Source organism: Malus domestica, chromosome 12 (assembly GCF_042453785.1).
Source record: "Malus domestica chromosome 12, GDT2T_hap1".
In the NCBI taxonomy this organism is placed as follows: Eukaryota; Viridiplantae; Streptophyta; class Magnoliopsida; order Rosales; family Rosaceae; genus Malus; species Malus domestica.
Genome location: NC_091672.1, coordinates 27,906,015 through 27,927,354, shown reverse-complemented (window position 1 = coordinate 27,927,354; position 21,340 = coordinate 27,906,015). Strand labels below are relative to the sequence as shown.

Below are 21,340 nucleotides of genomic sequence, written 5' to 3'. Positions count from 1 at the left end.
TTAAATTCTTCAGTCATTGCATTTCTCCAACATTCAGACATTACTGCTTGTTTATAATCAACAAGCTCAGAAGAATCATGTATATCTAGAACAACAGTAAAGCCACTGAACATTATATCATCATTATGTGATTTAGGACACAAGTCTTCATTTGTCACAGGAACATGATAGGCTGCATAATCTTTTCTTTGTATTGCACCACTCTTTAACCTAGTAATCATACCATGTATAGAAGTACTAGGAATAACAGGAGGTAATATGTCATGATCAACCTCTAAGGGATTAGATGTTTCAACGTCAATAGACTGCTCAGCATATATATCATGCAGTGGTAATGATTCAGTAAAAGAGTGTGGTACCTTAGTTTGGGAACTAGCATGGACAGGCAACAAGTGAGATGAAGTAGGATCTAGAGTAGTGACTTGAGTAGTGGCTTGTGTTGATTCTTGACTCGAGCTATCAGAGGGACTTATTGCTTGCATAGTCTGACTACTCTAATTAGTATCTTGAAACTGTTCCTCAGACACATTTGAAGATCTTGGTAACACAACAAGTACAATCATAGATGATAATTTCTGGGAAGATGCATGAATAAGAGAAGAACTCATGTTTGGAAGGCAAACTGATTGAAAAGGGAATACACTTTCATCATGGATTACATGTCTAGACATCAACAACCTCTTTGTATTCCTGTTATAACACAATACTCCTTTATAGCCCAATCAATGAATATCCCAGAAAGACACATTCATCACTCCTTGCCTGCAACTTATTGTCACTATAAGGTCTTAAATAAGGGTATACGGCTGTACCAAAGACCTTGAGAGTTGTTAAAGATGGAGACTGTCCAAACAACTTGACAAAAGATGGAGACTGATTGAGGTAAGAATGCAGCACCAAATAAAGTTATAGCAGTTTCAATAATATGTCTATTCTTCCTCTCTGTTAACCCATTTTTCCGGGGTGTATATGGACATGAAACAAGATGTAAAATGCCATGTAACTCCAAAAATTTCTTAAACAATCCACTCATAAACTCTCATCCTCCATCTGATTGTAAAAACTTTATTGTAGTCTTAAAATGATTCACAACGAGAGCATGAAATTTAACAAATACTGCATACACATCAGACTTATTCACAAGAGGGAAAAGCCAAGTAAACCTTGTGCATTCATCTAAAAAAATGACATAATATCTGTAACCTTCAACGGATATAGTGGGTGAAGGTCCCCATACATTGGTATGCACTTTTTCAAATGGAATACGAGACTTATTAGTACTTAAAGGAAATGGTTGTCTAGACATTTTACCCTTTATACAAACTGAACACATCTGAGGATTATTGTCTATAGACACAGAAATAGAAGATTCCTTAAGCATTTTTTACTGCACTTCATTTGTTGGATGACCAAGTCTATGATGCCATATAGAAGACTTCACAAGTTGACCCAAGACAGCCTGTGGTGTAGTATCTAGGAGCTGAAAATACTTGAAGAATTGTTGTTGAGGAATGTAATACAAGCCACTACAACTACTCATTCCTCTCAAGAGAACTTTCTTTGTTGCCTTGTCCTGCACCCAAAAACCAAACTCATAAAAAATAACATAATAGTTGTTATCTTTACAGAGTCTATAAACAGACAATAGACTAGCAGCCAATTTTGGAACATGTAGAACCATGTGTAAAGTTAAAGCTTTAAAAGGAGTGAAGATGGAACCCAAACCAGTGTTGACATTAGGAAGCCCTTCGCCATTGCCCACTGTAATCCTCTCATTTCTTTCAAAAGGAGCCACCAAAGTCAAATTGTCCAAATCAGCGGTCATATGATGTGTAGCCCATATGTCTAGCACCTAATTTTGTTGTGAAGAACCATCAAAATTTGATTGAGCTTGTGTCGTAAGAGCAGAGATAGAAGGAGGTGGTGGTGTTCCTTGATATGCATAATTCCCCCTGTGATAGCAATTAAGAGCAGTGTGCCTTTTCTTCCCACATATTTGACACTCGGGAACTTGAGAAACAGTGCTGGAACTTGTATCATATCAAGAGTAACAATTTGGGGCAGTGTGGCCTCTTTTGTTGCAAATTTGGCATTCAGGAATCAAAGCGCTCTTTGATCCATTATTACCATTCCAATTCTGCCAAGTAGATCCTCCCTTAGCCCCAAAATTAGATCCTCCATTATTACTGGAGCTACCAGAGAAGTAATTAGAATTCTCAGAAAATCTTCCAGAAGATCCATTATTAAACCTTGGTCTGTTATTGAACCTGCCATTGTTAGCACCATTGTTATGATAATTCCTTTGATGCTGAAAAGTTCCATTCCCTTGAAACTGAGGCAAATTGGCTTGTGACACAAATCCTCCAGTTGGTCTTGATCCACGAGCCTGAGAGTTAGTGTTGCTGCCGCTAACAAAGCCAAAACCACCATTGAAATATTGAGAAGACTCTGGAGAATTGTGAGTAGTATTAGAAGATTCACCCTGACAATACATTGTAGATCCAGAAAAAGTCAATGTGGTTAGATTCTTCTGTAAATTGAAAGGACCACTTCACAAAATTGTCATCTTGTAATCGGATAGTTAACATGCCCAGTAGACTGTCCATCTTTATAGCATTCATCACCAGATCACCAATACACCAAGATTATATCAATACACCAAGATTATGCACCAAGATTTGTCAAATCACCAACTGACCGAATCACAAATGAACAAATGAATTCAATTCCTCAAAGAGTTTTGTACTCAAAGAAACAATTTCAGCTGGCTTCGTGCCAAAATGACCAGAAAAATACTCCACAGAAGCTTATATATCAACAATCTAGAATATGCATACAAATTTCTTCGGAATTCACCACACAGACATTAATCTTCACACGCATTGAACATAACAACGAGCTTCGTGCCCTAAAAAAAAATTTCAGGCTTCATGCCCTAAAAGTTCATCATCGCAATCTTCTACAATCAACATATCCAGAAAACAAACTAAGAACTCCAGAAATTTCACGCAGAATTGATCACACAGATACACCGAAGAACGAAATTCAGAACCTGATTCAACGAAGATAGATCTCCGACGAAAAATCGCGAACCAAAAACAGCTACAAATCTCTACGCAACGACTACTTCCATCGCTTGATGAGCCAATCCAGGATCCTTCTCTTAGATTCACCGAACCTAAGCTCTGATACCATGATAGCTATGGAAGAATCATGGAAATCGAAGATTACAGAAATCAGGAAAATGTAGAACTCGTGAAAATGGAGAACTCAGAAAATATGGAACATAGAGAAAAAACAGCTTGAAGAAGAAGTTGACTTTTTCATTATATTGAGAATTGATGAATTATATTTATAGTAGCTGCCAAAACTTAATAAGTAAGCTAGCCTAATTGATGAGGTGTACATACTACTAAGCTAAATCTCGACGTTATATACATGTTCACAAATTTTTATCAAGCATGTATGAATCTACAACTTCCAGAATGACTAGTTTATTGTTGTTCGAAATGCCGAGTCGTTCTTCCAATGGCGCAGTTATAAGCACGAAGCAGCTGCTTCTTAAATCTTGTGAGGTGTAGTCTCACAGTTTGACCTTCAAGGTAAATCTCCTTTGTGTATTCCCATCTTTTTTTTGTTACACTAGCTGGATTTTTAAGAACATGATCATCTTTACCATACTTGTTGTGTAACGAGTTTTCTGTGGTAAGAATTTTGTAGCCGACGTAGTTTAACCCAAGCTTTCTTGCAGGTTTCCCATAGTATTCCTCTGCTGCCCAACTAGTTCCAAGAGGAATAACTTGGATCAACACAGAGCCAGGTCTCATGAACAGAAAATGTTAAAGATGAAGATGCTATATCATAGCTAAAGTTGTTTGTTATATGTTTGTTACTCATGTAATTAGTTTGGTTTATTTGGTTAGTTTAGATAGCCAAATGTAAATAGTCACAAGGACTATATATATGTAATTGTATTATTCATTTGTTCAATTAATGAAAAGTCACAGATTTCTTAATTCTTAAGAAACCTCTCTCTCTTTCTCTCTTCTCTTCTCTTCTCTCTCTCTCTCTCTTACAAGAACACATAGTTTTTATATGGTATCTTTCACCTTCTGCCTCAAGGCCAATTCGATCCTTTCTTCCGCTTTGTTTCTCTGATTCTCGCTGATCTTTTCTTGTAATTCTTGTTTTTGATTACCATGGCATCTCCGTCCGATTTTGCATCTCATGAATCTCTCCAGCATTCTGCCCCCAATTCTTCTACAAACCCTAACGTGTCCAATTCGTATGCTTCTATCACAATTCAGAATATTGGAAGCATGGTGCCAATTAAGCTCAAGAGATCTAACTATCTTCCATGGCGTGCTTTGTTTGCATCGATTCTCAGGCGCTACAAACTTCTTGGAATTATTGAAGGTACTGAGCCGTGTCCACCGTCATTCCTTCTCGATCGATCGATTAATCCAGCTTTTGAGATCTAGTATGAAAAGGATTAGAATCTGTTGATTTGGTTGAATTCTACACTTTCGGAAGATGTTATTCCTTTTACTGTTGGTGTCTCTTCTGCTCGCGATCTTTGGATCAAGCTTGAACAACGGTTTGGTGGCGTCTCCGATGCTCACATCCATCAACTATGATCTCGCCTTCAAGTAATTCAAAAAGGTACTCAATCTATGACGGATTATCTTCAACAACTCAAAGAAATCTCTGATTCTCTTTCTGCTGCTGGTGCACTTATTTCTGATCGCGATCTTATTGCGGCTACTCTTGCTGGCTTACCTGATGAATTCGAATCCTTCATTGATTCTGTGATGTTACGTCTCTCTTCCACGTCTCTGGATGAGTTACATGGTCTTCTTCTCACCAAAGAGCTTTCAATGTCTCGTCGCAAGAAGCTCTATTCCTCCACTACTGAGTCCTTTCAGGCGTTCTCTGTTCAGTCTCAACCGCCTCTTCTTCCAACTCTACCGCCTTAAGCATATGTTGCTCAACCTCACCAATCCTTTCGATTCAACTCTTATCGTGGAAGGAACATCTATAGAGGTAATCACTCTCATAATCATGGTCGGTACAACAACAATCGTGGACACAGAGGCAATTATAGAGGTCAATCTTCCAATCGTGGTCATCACCAAGGTGTTCGCAACTCTTCATTCGGCAGTACTCATGTTTCTTGTCAAATTTGTGGATCTACTAGTCATGAAGCTATTGATTGCTTCGATCGCATGAATCCTGACATCTCTGGGAAGATTCCTCCTGCAAAACTTGCAGCCATGTGTGCACACTACTCCTCCAAACCTTCTCCATCTTGGCTACTAGATTCTGGCGCCACATCTCACATCACTAATGATATTGCCAACATCTCTTCACCAACACCGTATACTGGCGAGGACAAGGTTTATGTCGGTGATGGTAAAAGTCTCTCTATACATCATATTGGCTCTTCTTCTTTGCATTCTCCTAATGCTCAATTTCATTTGCGTAATGTGCTTCATGTCCCTCAAATAAAGCATAATCTGTTATCTGCATACCAATTTCTCAAAGATAACTATTGTGCCTTAACACTTGATTCTGATGGCTCTGTTGTAAAGGATCGTACTACGGGGAAGACGTTTTTGTAGGGTCCAGTTAAAGATGGCTTTTACCCTATGCAAAACTGTTCTTCCACTGCTCAATCTTCTGGATGCACTTATGCTCTTGTCAGTGCTCAAGGTTCAGTCAAACTATGGCACAGTCGGCTAGGACACCCTTCCTCATCTATCTTTCGCAAAATAATCTCTAGTAATAAGCTTGCTATTAAAGGTACAACCTCTGTTGACTTCTTTTGCTCCAAGTGTGCTATTGCTAAAAATCATAAACTACCCTTTAGTTCATCAACTACAACCACCTTTCAGCCTCTTGAGCTCTTACATTGTGATCTATGGGGACCAGCTCCTGTAACTTCAGTGAGTGGTTTTCGATATTATTTTCTCCTAGTTGATGAATTTAGCAAATACAATTGGTGTTTTCCTTTAAAGACTAAATCAGAGGTGTATTCTACTTTTGTAACCTTCAAAGCTTATGTTGAGAATACTGTTGGTAATAAAATCAAGATTCTTCGTTCAGATTCTGGGGGTGAATTTACCAGTTTACAATTTAAATCTTTTCTACATGCTCATGGTATTGTTCAATAACTTAGTTGTCCCCACACACCAGAACAAAATGGTTGTGTGGAGAGGAAACATAGGCATCTTGTTGAGACAACTTGGACTTTATTGGTTGAATCTAGTGTTCCTCATTCCTATTGGGTTGAAGCTTTCACTACTGCCCTTTATCTTATAAATAGGCTGCCTATATCAGGAAATCCTAAATCACCATGGGAGTTGGTGTTTAACAAGTATCCAGATTATTCCAAACTTAAGGTTTTTGGGTGTAGTTGTTATCCATGGTTAAAGCCCTACATTTCTTCTAAGCTTGATGGGAAAAGTAAGAGATATGTCTTCTTGGGTTACAGTTTACAACATAAAGGTTATAGGTGTTTGGATTTGGAAACCAATCGGATTTATGTTTCTAGGCATGTTATATTTGATGAGGTTACTTTTCCTTTTAAGGATGTTACTCCAGTTCAATCCTCTATTGATCAGTGTGCTCCTTCATCTATTAATCTTCATTTTTCAATGCCTATCTCTAACCCCACTACACCTGTGCCTCTCTCAGCATCCCTCTCATCTTCTTCACAACCATCTATATCTCTTCCACCTATGCCTTCTTCTCCTATCATGTCTACCCATCACCCTGTACCTACACAACAACCTGTCCCTACACATCAACCTGTCTCTCCACAATAACCTATCCCTCCCCATCAACCTGTGCATCCTTCTGTTTCTAATGTTCATTCCATGGTTACTTGATCCAAAAATGGATTCATAAACCCAAAGCATTAACTACTACCAAACATCCTCTCCCTTCCTCCACTGATTACATTCCAAATACTTATCTTCAAGCTTCTAAGTCTGAAAATTGGAGAATGGCAATGCAAAATGAATTCAATGCTCGTTTATCTACTGACACTTGGACACTTGTTCCTTCTTCACCATCTTAAAATGTAGTTGGCTGCAAGTGGGTCTTTAGAATTAAAAAGCATCCTGATGGATCCATTGAGAGATATAAAGCAAGACTTGTTGCTAAGGGATTTCACCAACAGGAAGGTCTTGACTATACAGAAACATTTAGTCCGGTTGCAAAGCCAGTTACTATCAGACTTTTGTTATCTTTTGCTATCCAATTTAATTGGTTTCTCCATCAACTGGACATTAGCAATGCCTTTCTGCATGGTGACTTAAAAGAGGATGTGTTTATGGTTCAACCTTCTGGTTTTCAAGATCCCAGCAAACCTACTCATGTGTGTAAGCTCAAAAAATCTCTCTATGGACTTAAACAAGCTCCTAGAGCTTGGTTTGACAAATTATTTCAAGCTCTTTAATCTCTTGGATTTAGTCAATCATCTTCTGATGCTTCTTTATTTGTTCTTCATGCTCCAACTCTGGTTATTGTGCTTGTCTACGTTGATGATATTCTAGTTAGTGGTCCTGATGCTACTATTTGCAATCAGTTCATAGCACAGTTGAGCACTTTATTTCCTGTCAAAGATCTAGGCTCCTTGCATTACTTCCTTGGTCTGGAAGTTCATCGCACCGAAGATGCTACGCTTCTTCATCAAAGCAAGTATTTGATTGATTTGTTACAGAAAACAAATATGGCTGGTGCAAAACCATGTTCCACTCCTCTTAGTTCTACCAAATTAGATCATAGTGGGGAGTTACTTGCCAATCCTACTGAATACAGATCGATTGTTGGTGCTCTCCAATACTTAACTTGGATAAGACCTGGTATTTCTTTTGCAGTAAACCAAATCTGTCAATTTATGCATGCACCTACTGTTCTTCACATGCAAGTAGCCAAACGTATATTGAGGTTTCTCAAAGTGACTATCACTCATGGTTTATTGTTTAAGAAAACTCCCTGCATCTGTCAGCCTACTCTGATGCCGATTGGGCTGGTTGCTCTTATGACTGACGATCCACTAGTGGTTCATGTGTTTTCCTGGGCACCAACTTAGTTAGCTGGAGTGCCAAGAAACAATCAACAGTCGCACGTTCCTCTACTGAAGCTGAATACAGATCCTTAGCTCACACTGCTGCAGAGGTTACTTGGATCTGCAAGGTGCTCAAAGACTTTGGTTTTCCTCTATCTCACAAACCTACTCTCTGGTGTGATAATATCTCTGCTATATCTCTTGCATCTAATCCTGTATTTCATGCTCACACTAAGCATGTAGAGATTGATTATCATTATATTCGTGAGTTAGTACTTGCAAATCTGGTTGAAGTTAAGTATGTGTGCAGTCAGGATCAACTTGCAAATATTCATACCAAAGCCTTGTCTAAAAACAAGTTTCAGTTTCTGCAATCCAAGCTCTCACTTGGACTTATTGATTCTTCCAAGTTTAGCTTGAGGGGGTGTAAAGATGAAGATGCTATATCATAGCTAAAGTTGTTTGTTATAAGTTTGTTACTCATGTAATTAGTTTGGTTTATTTGGTTAGTTTAGATAGCCAAATGTAGATAGTCACAAGGACTATATATATTTAATTGTATTATTCATTTGTTCAATTAATGAAAAGTCATAGATTTCTTAATTCTTAAGAAACCTCTCTCTCTCTCTTCTCTTCTCTCTCTCTCTTACAAGAACATAGAGTTTCTACAAATGTGTCATGGCAGCTAGACCTGTAAACGGGTAGAGTTTATTGGGTTTGAGTTGGGTTCAACCCGACCCATTAAGTTAACGGGTCAACCGAACTCGACCCGTTAAGCTAACGGGTCACCCGTTAACACCCGTTAACAACCCGTTAACAAATATTATTATTTTTTTTTGCATAAAGTTTATTTGTTGTTGTTAAGACTTTACTAAAATTACTAAAGCATCCTCAACTAACGGGTGCTACCGGGTTGACCCAAAGTGACCCGTTATTTAACTGGTTGTTAACGGGTTCACCCGTTAGCGACCCGACCTGTTAAGCATCCATCCAAATACTAATATTAACGGGTCGGGTCGGGTCGGGTCCAAAATGCCAGGTCTAATGGCAGCACCGTGAACCCCGATCACGACATCACTCGAATTAAGAACGCAATAAATCTTTGCCAACTCGGTCCTCGAATTAGGTCTCAGAACTTCAACTTCAAACCCCATTTTTCAGCCATTTTCACCAGCAAATGCTCATTGGTTATCGCTCTTGATCCATTTCTAGATATGATCACTAGTCTAGGCCTCTTGAGTTGATGTGCTTCATGTACTTTTCTCTTGATTTTTAAGGATCTTTTCGATGCGGGAGACATAGAAACGGAGAGTTTCTCTTTTGCTTCTCGTTCGTGAATCAGACTTGTAACTCGAGGACTGTAAGCCCCGTCTAGAAGATTTCGAAAGTCGAATATGCTCTTATTTCCTTCCATATTTGAAGAATCCACAGTGAGCTCATCGTGAATTTGCAGACCGACAGTAGCTTCGGGAAAGCAATGAGTTCTCTTGTCTGCACTGAAATCAATTACTGGATAGTCTGATAGTTGTGAAAGAATGTCTCCATATTTCATAAGCCACCAATTGTGAAAATTAACGATGACAAACACAACCTGTTTCCTCAAATGCTGAGAAGTACTGTACAGCGGCATAATACCATCGTTGAATTCATGATAAACATTACCGGTATAGCCCGCCGTCGAGAAGAATACGGCCGGAACCTCACGTTGGACATCACACTCATGTTGCTTTCCTGGAGTGCCATCTGTCTTTGCAATGAGGTCTTATTCTGTGACGGTGTCCATGATACTTGGTTCCCATTTCCGGGTATACGGTTTGATCTTTTCGCGGTGAAGCTGTTCCTCATTTTCCTCTTCGTTTTCCTCGACGATACTCGATAAATAATTTGTGAAATTACTTTTATCTCTGGATCTGTAGACAAAGATGGAAGAGGAACCGGAGTGTGTTCTTACATCCCCTTTCAGGATACAAACATCTGATCGAAAACTGCTCCTGTCACAAAATATAGTTCCTGCACCCACAACATTTATAGTTAGTGAAAGTAATTGCAGATAGAGAAAATGTAAAAGTGTCACATACAGAAAATAAGTGTACTCAATTAACTTTTAAAACATTGATATTATTTACACTAAAACTTTGGATATTTGGGTGAGGCCATACAACTGGGTCATCTATAATAATTTAGTGTTAGTTTAGGATCGAACCTAAAATCTTTCTACTTATAACAAGTAGAAAAATATACCATTAGACTACAGTTATAATAAGTGACGTAAAAATTAGATTTGGCTTTAGGTCTATCAAAACTTAGAAAATTAGGAATACATAAATCATATTTATCACAAATTTTTAAGTGGTTGCGGGGTTCAACAAGCAAGCATGCTTTGTTAGAGTATGAGTGTGATTCTCACAGTTTAGTAATAATCATTGTTATTTCAGATTGGTATAAAGAGGTCTTAATGTGTTTATAAGAGTTAATTCAACTTTGGTTTGGATTGAAACTCTACTGTTGGCTTGAGAATAGAACTCATACTTGTACAAGGATTTGGTCTTGTATTCCTTGTAGGATTATTATAGGGTAATCCAGATTTTGTAGTATAAAAACCACAAGCCCCTGCTCTCACAAAAGGGCGCTCTTATCGTTCCAATTACCTATAACTTGGAGAGCATTGAGTTTTGCAGAGAGGAGAAGGTTGTGCGCTCTTATCGTTCCAATTACCTATAACTTGGAGAGCATTGAGTTTTGCAGAGAGGAGAAGGTTGTGTGTAGAGGGGTGTCTTGGTATGGTTCCATGTGACAGTTGAAGAAGATGGAGAAGTCGGATTGCACACGCAGTGCCACGGCTTGCTGCTTTACGTGTCCTGCTGTATTCTTGAACCTAGTTCCTCCTTGAAACCCTAGCAGTCATAGCTTCTTCTTCCTCCGCTTTGGAAGATAAGTTTATTTCCCTTTAATTGTTTGATTGGTTTATTGTAGTTATATTTGTTATATTTGTGATCCTAGTAACTTGTTGATTTTCAGATTACATCTTACATGCTTAACTTGCAGGCTCCATTCATTTGACTTCAACCTGATGATCCATGGACGATATAAAATTGTGGCGGTTCAACTGGAGCTGAATTAACTATATATTAACTAAATTAATTAGAATAATTAGAACGTAGGGTCTGGGTTCGAATTGACCACTCACCCCGTATGAGTTCCATAAGGAAAGAGAGATAGCAGACCCAGCTTGCTTGTTGAAAAGACTAGAACAGATTAAAAACTAATTTTGAATTTCAGGAATATTATCAATATTGTTTTTATGTTATATTTTTACGTTGTTTTACTAGGAGTTGTTATCAGTAAAAAAATATTGTCTTGCACTCGTCATCTATGAAAACATAAGGAAAAAATATACAAGAAAAAATTAATGTAGAATAATATTTTTTAAATAACAATAATAGTTCCGTATTTTATTGTTTTTGCAGTATCAATTCGAGTATCATCGCAACCGGGGGAGGAGCTACATGAAGGCCAGAATAGGCTAGTGCCCATCCTGAAATTTCAGCTATTTATTTGTTGTCTGCTAGTACTATATAGAGTATATGCTTCATAGGTGGAGTGTAGTTTAAAGTTACTCGCAAGTCATGATCAGTTCAAGACTTGTTTATGCTAACAATTTTCTAATTTTCTTACCTTCTAAGCCTTATAACCAGCCTTCTGATGCAAACGATTTTTTTCAAACCAATTAATCGATAGTAATACTGTCTGGTAAACTTTGCAAGGTATTTATTAACAACTAAAACACAAACAATTAATCGATTCCAAATAGAAGCCACTGAGAAGCAGAGAATTCTACCGTTAGAGATTGAAGAACTCGAGGGAGCATATGCAACCATATCGTCAGCAGCAAGGCCTACAAAACCAAAGGGTACATATTTATTCGTGAATATAGTGGAAAAAAAAAATTAGAGCATTCAACTTAAAATCAAACAGCAATAGATATAGAGTCTATCTATATTATTGTGCATGGCTTACTTTTCACTATGTGAGATAACTCAAAAATATTGTGAATGTTTTGAAAGACGAAGGGTTGAAGCAATTTGAGGTTTCATCACAAAATCAATTGACAATATGAGGAGTAACCCAACTTACTTATAAGCTCACATTCTCTCATTAATGTGAGATTCATTCTTAACACGTTCCCTAACGTGTGGTGATCTTCAAGCCAATAACGTGGACAACACAAACGGAGTTGAATAATCCGAAAATCATTTGATTTTCAATGACTATACCATGTATCGAAAAAGGGTACTTGAAGACGGGGAGAGGGGATAAGGACACTTCATGTATTCTAATAAACTGATGGTTTGATACGTGGTTAGCTTGGTTCTCATACCATGAAAGAGTTAGAACATCCAACTAAAATCAAGTGCATATAGGTGAAGAGACCCAACTGGGTACTATATAAGCTAGGGTTTATGCATGGGGTTCTATATAATCTGGGTACAAGCTAGGGTTTACATAGGGTTATTATATAATCTCAGCATACAATTAAAGGAAACTGAAAGAAAAATGAAAAAATGAAAATGAGAAACTAGAGATAAAAGCTTACGTAATAGAGAGAAAGTGGCATTAGGGTAGAAAAGATGAGGTGCTAATTATGAAGCTGCAAGAGAGGAGAGAGAGAAAGACGAAAGAGAGAAGCTTGGGCCTTGTTCTTTTGTAGTAACCAGAGTTTGAAGACCCCATAATAATGCTCTGACACTCTTCATCTTCTTCTGTAAGATGTTCACCTTTTTTTCCTCTGCTTGTATCTCTGATAGTATACCATATTTTTCCTTATGCAAATAACAGTTTAGAGAGAGAGAGAGAGAGAGAGAGAGAGAGGGGGGGGGGGGCAAATGAACTTGGTCTGCGTTGATTGAGAAGATGTTTCTCTTCATATGTATATCTATGTTTCAACTACAAGAGAGACGAAAGTTGAGAGAGGGAATAATCAAAAAAGGGTGCTGCCAATAAAAGAAGGCTAATTCATGAGAACGACTACCACGAATACACTTTCACGGTATCTTGTGCTTATGAAAAAGGGAACTTTAACGAAAAGCTCCCGATACGGTTCATTTTAACGAAAAATCACATTTTTACACTAAAAAATCAATCATGATACTATTCACTTTATCATTTATTTTGTCCTTATCGTTAAAATTCAAAGTTTTCAAGTTCTTTTCATTAGTTTTCCTTATGAAAAAAAGGATATGTGAGTTAAAACTACATAATTTTATTTTATTGAATGAGGTGAGCTTTAGTGCAATATAAATGTTGCTCATTTGTAACCAAAAGGTCACGGGTTTGAGTCGTGGAAACAATTTCTTTACAAAGCAAGGGTAAAATTGCGTACAATAGACATTTCTTCCCGACCCTCACAAAGCAGAAAACTATGTTGGCTAAGAATCACCCTTTTAGAACGTCATCATAACAATATACCTGTGGATGCAAATTTCTTCCTCCTTGATCTTGGACAATTTTGCACCTACAAAACAATCAACACCTTAGGTTAAGGCCAAGAGCCTCACGCGCCCATGATGAATGGGGGGGCTTTGGCTGAAGAACCTCCGATGCCAAAGTTAGAATTTAGAGAGAAAGAGTGTTTAGAGAATTTTGGGATTTTTGCCAAAGTGTTGGAATTAGGTTTTTGGTGAGAATGAGAGCCTATTTATAGGGATAGGGTTCTTGATTTAGGTTAAATTTAGGAGTTATGGGAATAATTGACTAATTAATTTAGCAAATAAAATTATTGCCAAATTAACTAGCTAACTAATGCGATAAAATAGGTGAATATGATGAGATCAACTAGGGTGGCCAGCCATTTGGGATTTTTTGGGTAATGGGTTATGTAATGGGGGATTAATTGGCATAATGGGTCATTTAATTGGTGATTTAATGGATTAATTAGGAAATAAATCCATTAACTCACCAATTAATCTAATTTAAATGGAATATTTGGAATGGTTACCTTGTGGAGTATATGGATGAAATAACTTTTATTTGTTACCTTCTTTGGGCATTTTTGACTTGGTTAACGGATGATTGCCCGCTGCTCGTGCGTAGGAATCCCGGTATGCCTCAAGGATATTTTTATCTTCTTTTATCTAAAAATCCACGTGTCGCCTTGTGAATATTTTTGGCTCCACAATACTCATGCTATATATGTTCTCCTAATTTACAAGTGGTGCCTTCTATTTGCGGTTGCCTGCGTGGAATAATTAATAATATATGTAGCATAATGCAACATGTTATATATTAATATAGTCTAATCATTTGCAGTCGTTTTTTTTTTTAATTTTAGTGAAACCTTGATATTGTTGGATCACGCGTCCTAATCCAGGAAATTACTCAAATTACACATTGAGAATTAAGTTGAATATAAATTAGAGGTATATTGGCTTCTTGAACCAAAGTCGGGACAAATGAGGATTCCATAGCTGTGTGCTTGAAACTGGACGACATTACATTATAGATTAACTTTTGCATTGGCTTCGTACTCTTAATTAAGAATGTATATGACATAACTTAATTTGAATTATTTTCTTGTCCCGCCTTCAATGAATTAGATGCTCAAGATTAACATTACAATAAATTCTAAAAACTCAAAGTTAGTTAGATTTGTGTACATCAACTCTAGCTCAAGTTGTAATAGATTAGGGTGATTGTTATTGACTCATTGGAGAACTTTCCTATGTATGTAAAACACTGCTGTGCATTGTACTTTTTCACGTGTTATAAGTGAAGGCAGCATGGTTGATATATCTCACTTTTAAAGTATATTATTACACATGTTATAGTTTGAGTCGAATTGTAACACTACGGCAGTGTTTCGAGTAACACCGAAAAAAATCTCCAATTTATGAAATATTTAGTTTTGCATTTATGATCTTATTAATGAACCTTTGGCCTTAAGTTTCAGGTTTCTATTGGTTTTTATTGAATTGTTATCGGCTATGAGATTTGAACTAATAAACCTTTTCCAACAAATGAAGATTGAATTTTACTTGACCAAATGGCCATTTGGGAATACTACCACTCCATAGTAAATGTCAAGAATTTTTTTTTTTATTGTGCACGAAGATTGTCAAAAATATGTGGTCATGCATTGCATTTATTATAAGAAATAGTAATCAATCACGTACGTGAGGGGGAAAAATTGTCAATTGCTGGAGTAAATCTTCCATGCAGTAGGTTAATTTGCAACACATGAGTTTACACAACTTGCGGTGGGGGAAAATTCCAACTTTGTTACTGGTTGTGGGCTTTTCGAAAGCAAATCTTTATGCTAAGTTACTTAAGCGATTACTTCCTTGCTTGCTTTGATGAATAAGTACGTTATTAAGCACTAACAAAGCAAGACAAATTAGTGGAAAATAAAACGATGTTTGTGAATTAGGTCTTTCAATATATTGAGTTTAATTATTGGCGTTTTTGTTTTAAATACAAATATAAATAAGGTACGAGTATAGTACGTGAAACATACATATGTGTATTATTCGACAAGTTTGCTAAACTTTTACAAATTCGGTCATTTTTTTATTTTAGTATTTTATTTCCTGGATAATATGTGAAAAATACGTATAGGAAAAGTGAATTATATATATTTTATTGAAAAAGTGTCAAAATAACGAGTATTAAGCTTAAAACTTGTAGATCTAGGTTTTGATTTTAAGAGAGATGGTCGGGGAGAAAAAGAGAATATTTTTAACATTGAATAACTCCGTATGCATTGGAAATAATATAACTTACACCACGGCATGTGAAATTAAATGTAGCTTTATAATTTTTAACTCTTGAGTTTTAGATTAGAGATATCAGCCTTACACTTGTTGATAAATAAAAAATACTTGAAATTTGTATGCGCACTAAGCCTGCTGGCTGGCTAACCAACCAAGCTAAACAAATACATCATTTTATTTTGTTGTTCTTATTTAATATTGTAGACAATTGCAACAACTGATTCTATTCTTCCCCCATCGTGTGAATTTAGAAAATTTCATGTCATAAAATAATATAGTGGTCGTTGGTGGTTCCTATGGTCATTAGTGAACTACTATTATTATTCGATAAAAGATGTTGGATCCTACTTTTTATCACTATATTTTGTTTGTTTTCAGTTCTGGTCCTTAATTTTCCCAATTTGATTCCTTAGTTTCAAGGATACTTCCCTTACGACCAAAAGAAAGGATAATATTTACTTCCCTCATTCTTAGTAAAGAAGAAAGTCCTCATTAATTTCAAAATGTGACATCATTTTAGTTTACCAACGTCATTATTATAGCTATTCATTTTCTTTATGATCATCAAAAGATCATCTCTGGAAATATTTATTTGATTTAGAGACTATTTAGTTATCCTAGTCAAACAAATCAACGATTACGCTAATAAGTAGCATCACCATGATGAACTCTCATATCTTTGATTCATGACAAACTAAACAGTCTCCAAATCATTTGAACTTTTTTATTGAAAGATGATAAGTGAGTGAATAATTTTGATTACGATACTTGTAGAGTGAAAATTAATGTCACATTAGTGATAAAGAGTACTAACTAAAAAACTTGTGAGTGGGGGGATCCTTAATTTTAAATTTTAATTCATTGTTTTAATGTCTTCCGTGTTGGTCTTTTTAATCCAATTTCATGAAATTGGTGTCAATGGGGATTTAATTTTAATTCATGTGATTTTTTTTTAACTAACGATATTATCTACACTAAGGGGGTGGGGGAGTGGGCTAAGCCTCATAATGGGCTAGCAATAATATGGTTCGAATTTGCCTTTGGCGAGAATCGAACCTAAGACCTCTCACTTACAAGTGAAGAAAAATACTACTAAACCGTAGTACTAAGTGGCAATTCATGTGAAATTTTTAATTAGAGTGCTTTTTGTGATCTGCTTTTAGGGAAATAAAACATGTGAATTAAACCTGGCGCCCCATTATAGTTAGGGAAATTTTATTTGAACCCATATTTTGTATCTCAACACCCAGCTTACTTTTTATATCCACATTGTATTTGATTTATCTATGATTATCTATTTACACCCAACATTATTTTCGAAACCGCCCTTACTTATCAAAACTCAACTCAATCAAACTTCTTTTTACACCCAACTCAATCTACTTAAAAATAAAAAATAAAACGCTAACTAGTTCATCATCTCCATGGAACAAATCCCCTTCTCTCTCTCTTTAAAAAAAATCCTTCCATCTCCCATGGTTGTCATTCTGCACCCCCATCTACTCCTCCGTAGTCATCCAAATCTCTTCCTCTTCCTTTTCTTCATCATTTGACATCTCTAAATTTCTAGAGCACTAATTAGATGAGTTTGGTATGAGTTTGGTATGTTTCAATTAAATGAGAATCTTCCAGCCTCTATATTCCTATATGTGGTAGAAAAATGGGTATGTCCATGATAACTTTTGGTAGATCAATGAATATTTTTAACCGTGGATATTTATTAGATACAAAAGTTGCGAACAACAATTCACATTACATTGAACTGTGGCTAAAAAGTATATCACGTTTGCACGTTTTATAGGCGAACTCATAGCTAAGCAGTTTTTATTGTGGAGCAAAACTTCGGGAATTGATCTAACCTGAATGTGTAATTGTGTTTATGCATTTTAATGATTGAACTGATACATATTTCGACCATATATGGATTTAATATCGTACTATCTTTTAGTCTCTATATGCCACAAAAGTTGCGGGCAAAAATTCACAGTACATAGAACTGTGGTTAAAAAGTTTATCGCCTTTGCACGTTTTATAGATGAACTCATAGGTAAGTAGTTTTATTGTTGACCAAAACTTCGGGAATTGATCTAACTTGAATGTATAATTGAGCTTATGCATTTTAATGATTAAATTCATAAATATCTCGACCACATATGAATTTAATATCGTATTGTCTTTTAGCCTTTATATTGGTATCTGTGGCAAAAAAATGGGTACCTCCATGAGAAAATTTTGTAGATCTATGAATATTTTCAATCTGGATATTTATTAGATACCAGAAATTATAAGTCAATTCACGAAAGTCTAAGTCAATGCCACATACAATATTTGTTAAGACATATTTAGGGAACTGTTATTAGCATTCCAAAAATCTCATTCTACACTCCGCACAAGTGCATTTTCCTTTCTAATTATAGAAAGTTTGGAGTGCCAAATGAGATTTTTGGAGTGCTAATAACAATTTTCTATATTTATATACATTTTATTTTAGTTTGGAAGTCGACTTCCTTTTTTTTTTCTTTCTTTATCAAGTTGGGAGTATCACTGACTATGACCCTGTGCAACTAGTTGTTGATTTGTCTTGAATAATCAACATTATTTCTTACAATGTCTTGGGCATATGAATAACAAAAAGAAAACGGTCATGATACAAGCTAATATTAGTAATACTAATTAGTAAACTACTTGTGCATGATGTTTGCTTATAGCCAAGTGGCATGAAGGGACAAATGTATAGGTTTCATGCATGACTTGGAATAGTATTAGTAAATGCATGATGTTTGCTTATAACCATGTCGCATGAAGGGACAAATGTGTATGTTTCATGCATGACGGTTTTCCTTCTGTTATTTATAAGCCCAAGACATTGTAAGAAATAATGTTGATTATTCAAAACGAATCAACAACTAGTTGCACATGGTCACAGTCATTGATACTCCCAACTTGATAAAGGAAAAAAAAAAAGGAAGTCGACTTCCAAACTAAAATAAAATGTATATAAATATAGAAAATTGTTATTAGCACTCCAAAAATCTCATTTGGCACTCCAAACTTTCTATAATTAGAAAGAAAAATACACTTGTGCAAAGTGTAGAATAAGATTTTTGGAGTGCTACTAACAGTTCCCTAAATATATCTTAACAAATATTGTACTTGGCATTGACTTACACTTTTGCGAATAGACTTATAATTTTTGGTATCTAATAAATATTCAAATTGAAAATATTCATCGATCTACAAAATTTTCTCATGGAGATACCCATTTTTTTGCCACAGATACCAATATAGAGGCTAAAAGATACTACAATATTAACTTCATATGTGATACACCCCGACCGAAATCTAGGCATGATGGCCGTCACGTGAGGGTGACGTAACCATGTGCACCGTGCGGAAGCAATAATGATATAGAGAATTAGGAATAATTAAAACCAAGTTACTAGCAGTACTAGAGCGATATTAAGTGTGAAATACACAACGAGAGCATAAGTAGCCTAATTGCAGTCAAGTAGGATAAAGTACTAATTAAACAACACCCGAAGGTGATCCTACATTTGGTAGTCTGTCAGAACTATCTTGAAACCCTCGCAATGCCACCAACGAGGATTTCCTACCTAGAACCTGGAGGGACGAAAAACAGAAAGCGTGAGTGGGCAAAAACAAAGCTTTTCAAAATCATTTCATTCTCAAAAGTTCTAACCCCTCGCCGTAAAACCTGTATAATTTCCCAGAAAATAGAATACATACGTATCTCAAAAACCATGCTCAGTATATCAAAATCCACTTATGTGCATGCTATGGATATGCCATGTCCAAAATCACAATATAACATAAGTAAGCCAGGTGTGAATACTAATGCAAATAACCAATCTAGCCGGAGTCACCTCACGTGACCTGTACGGCGAAATCTAGAGCTCATCTATCTAGTTGGAGTCACCTCATGTGACCTGTACGGCTCAATCTATAACTTAATCATGTATCTCAACAAGTATACCTGCACACGAGTCGGAACCACCTCTAGTGGTCTGTACGACAGGACTGGGTGTAAATAAATACGCTCTAGTGCTACGATCACGTGAAGACTGTGCGATAAATCGCGGGTCACCTACGAGTCGGAACCACCTATAGTGGTGAAGGAATGTGCCCTAACCATGGCGGGAGCACTAACACTGGGGTGCAGGTTTATGAACTCAAATATATCTCAACATCATCATTCCATTCACAATCACTAACATCATAATGTACTCACCTGTGGCTTACCTGGGCCTCCGCAGCATCATGCAACATTATGCATATTTATACTAATGCATATACTAAAGTACAATGAAAGTATGACATGACATTTCAAACACATTTCATTTTAATACGTTTTCTGGGAAAAACATCAAGTGTGTATATATATATATATATATATATACTGAAAACCAAAAGCCCACTCATTGGTAGGTCGAAGGGTCGTAGCCCTCGAGCCTTGATTGATTATGCTCGTCCTCTGGATAGGTCTCACTTATATGCGAAACAACTATATAATCGTCATTTAAAGCACATACACAAAACTAAGTAATAACTTCTCATATATTGCTCAAATTGGGTATATGAATATACCACCGTGATCTACTCAACCTCAGGAACATCCCAATATTTTTAGAAATTTTTTTTGATGCCCCACGCGCTGGCAAGGGCACGGCCCTACGCGCCCCCACGCTCGGCCAACCCTGATGGAATCCTAATTGCCGTTAAGGAATATTCAGTCAAAATAATAGCATATTCCGTTAAAACTAACCTGACGCCGTCAGTCGCCGTTAGGAATATTCCGTCAACTTTGACGGAATATTCTCCCTTCTTCTCCGATGGACCTCGTCGGAGACCGCCTTCTACAACTCGCCGGAAACTGGAAAATTTTCAAATCTTCATATCTCTTCCATTTCTCAACCAAAATTCATGAAATTTATACCAAAATGAAGCTTATGATGAGTAGAACACATTCTTACCTCTTTTGGAACCTAAAACCAACGGGATCTCGCCGGAGAAATTTAAGAAAACCGGCCAACTCTACAACTCGAGCTTCCCGACGTCCAAAAACCCTCAACTTTCTTCTCCGAGCTTCGTGAGAGTGTTTTAAAGCTTCCTATAACCTTAAAATCTTCTAAAAACACCACATTTACGTGTGCATGAACAATGCTCAAGATTGGGTCTTTTGGGTCTTGGGTTTTCGACGGTTTCAAGTTCTGAAACAGGTATGGATGGACTCGTGACGATGAGATGAAGATGATAGTGCTAACTATGAGCTCGATCTGTGAAGAAATAAGTTGGTTTGGAGTTGACCGTACAAATCGTACGGACGAAGGAAGAAAACCGAGAGAGGAGAGAGAGAAGGGTCAACGGGGTTGCTTTGGGTGTGTGTGTGTGTGGTCCTAATTTGGGCTACCAACCACAACAAATAAAGACTTAAGTCCTAAAACTTAAACTTAAACCACACCACCACACAACAAAATTAACG

At 36.6% G+C, this 21,340-nt stretch overlaps 1 pseudogene; it reads right to left on the bottom strand.

The window, feature by feature from the left end:
• Nucleotides 1-1,147: 1,147 nt before the first annotated feature.
• LOC103413953 (xylan glycosyltransferase MUCI21-like) lies at nt 1,148-20,127 on the bottom strand (annotated as a pseudogene).
• Between the last annotated feature and the right edge of the window lie 1,213 nt (nt 20,128-21,340).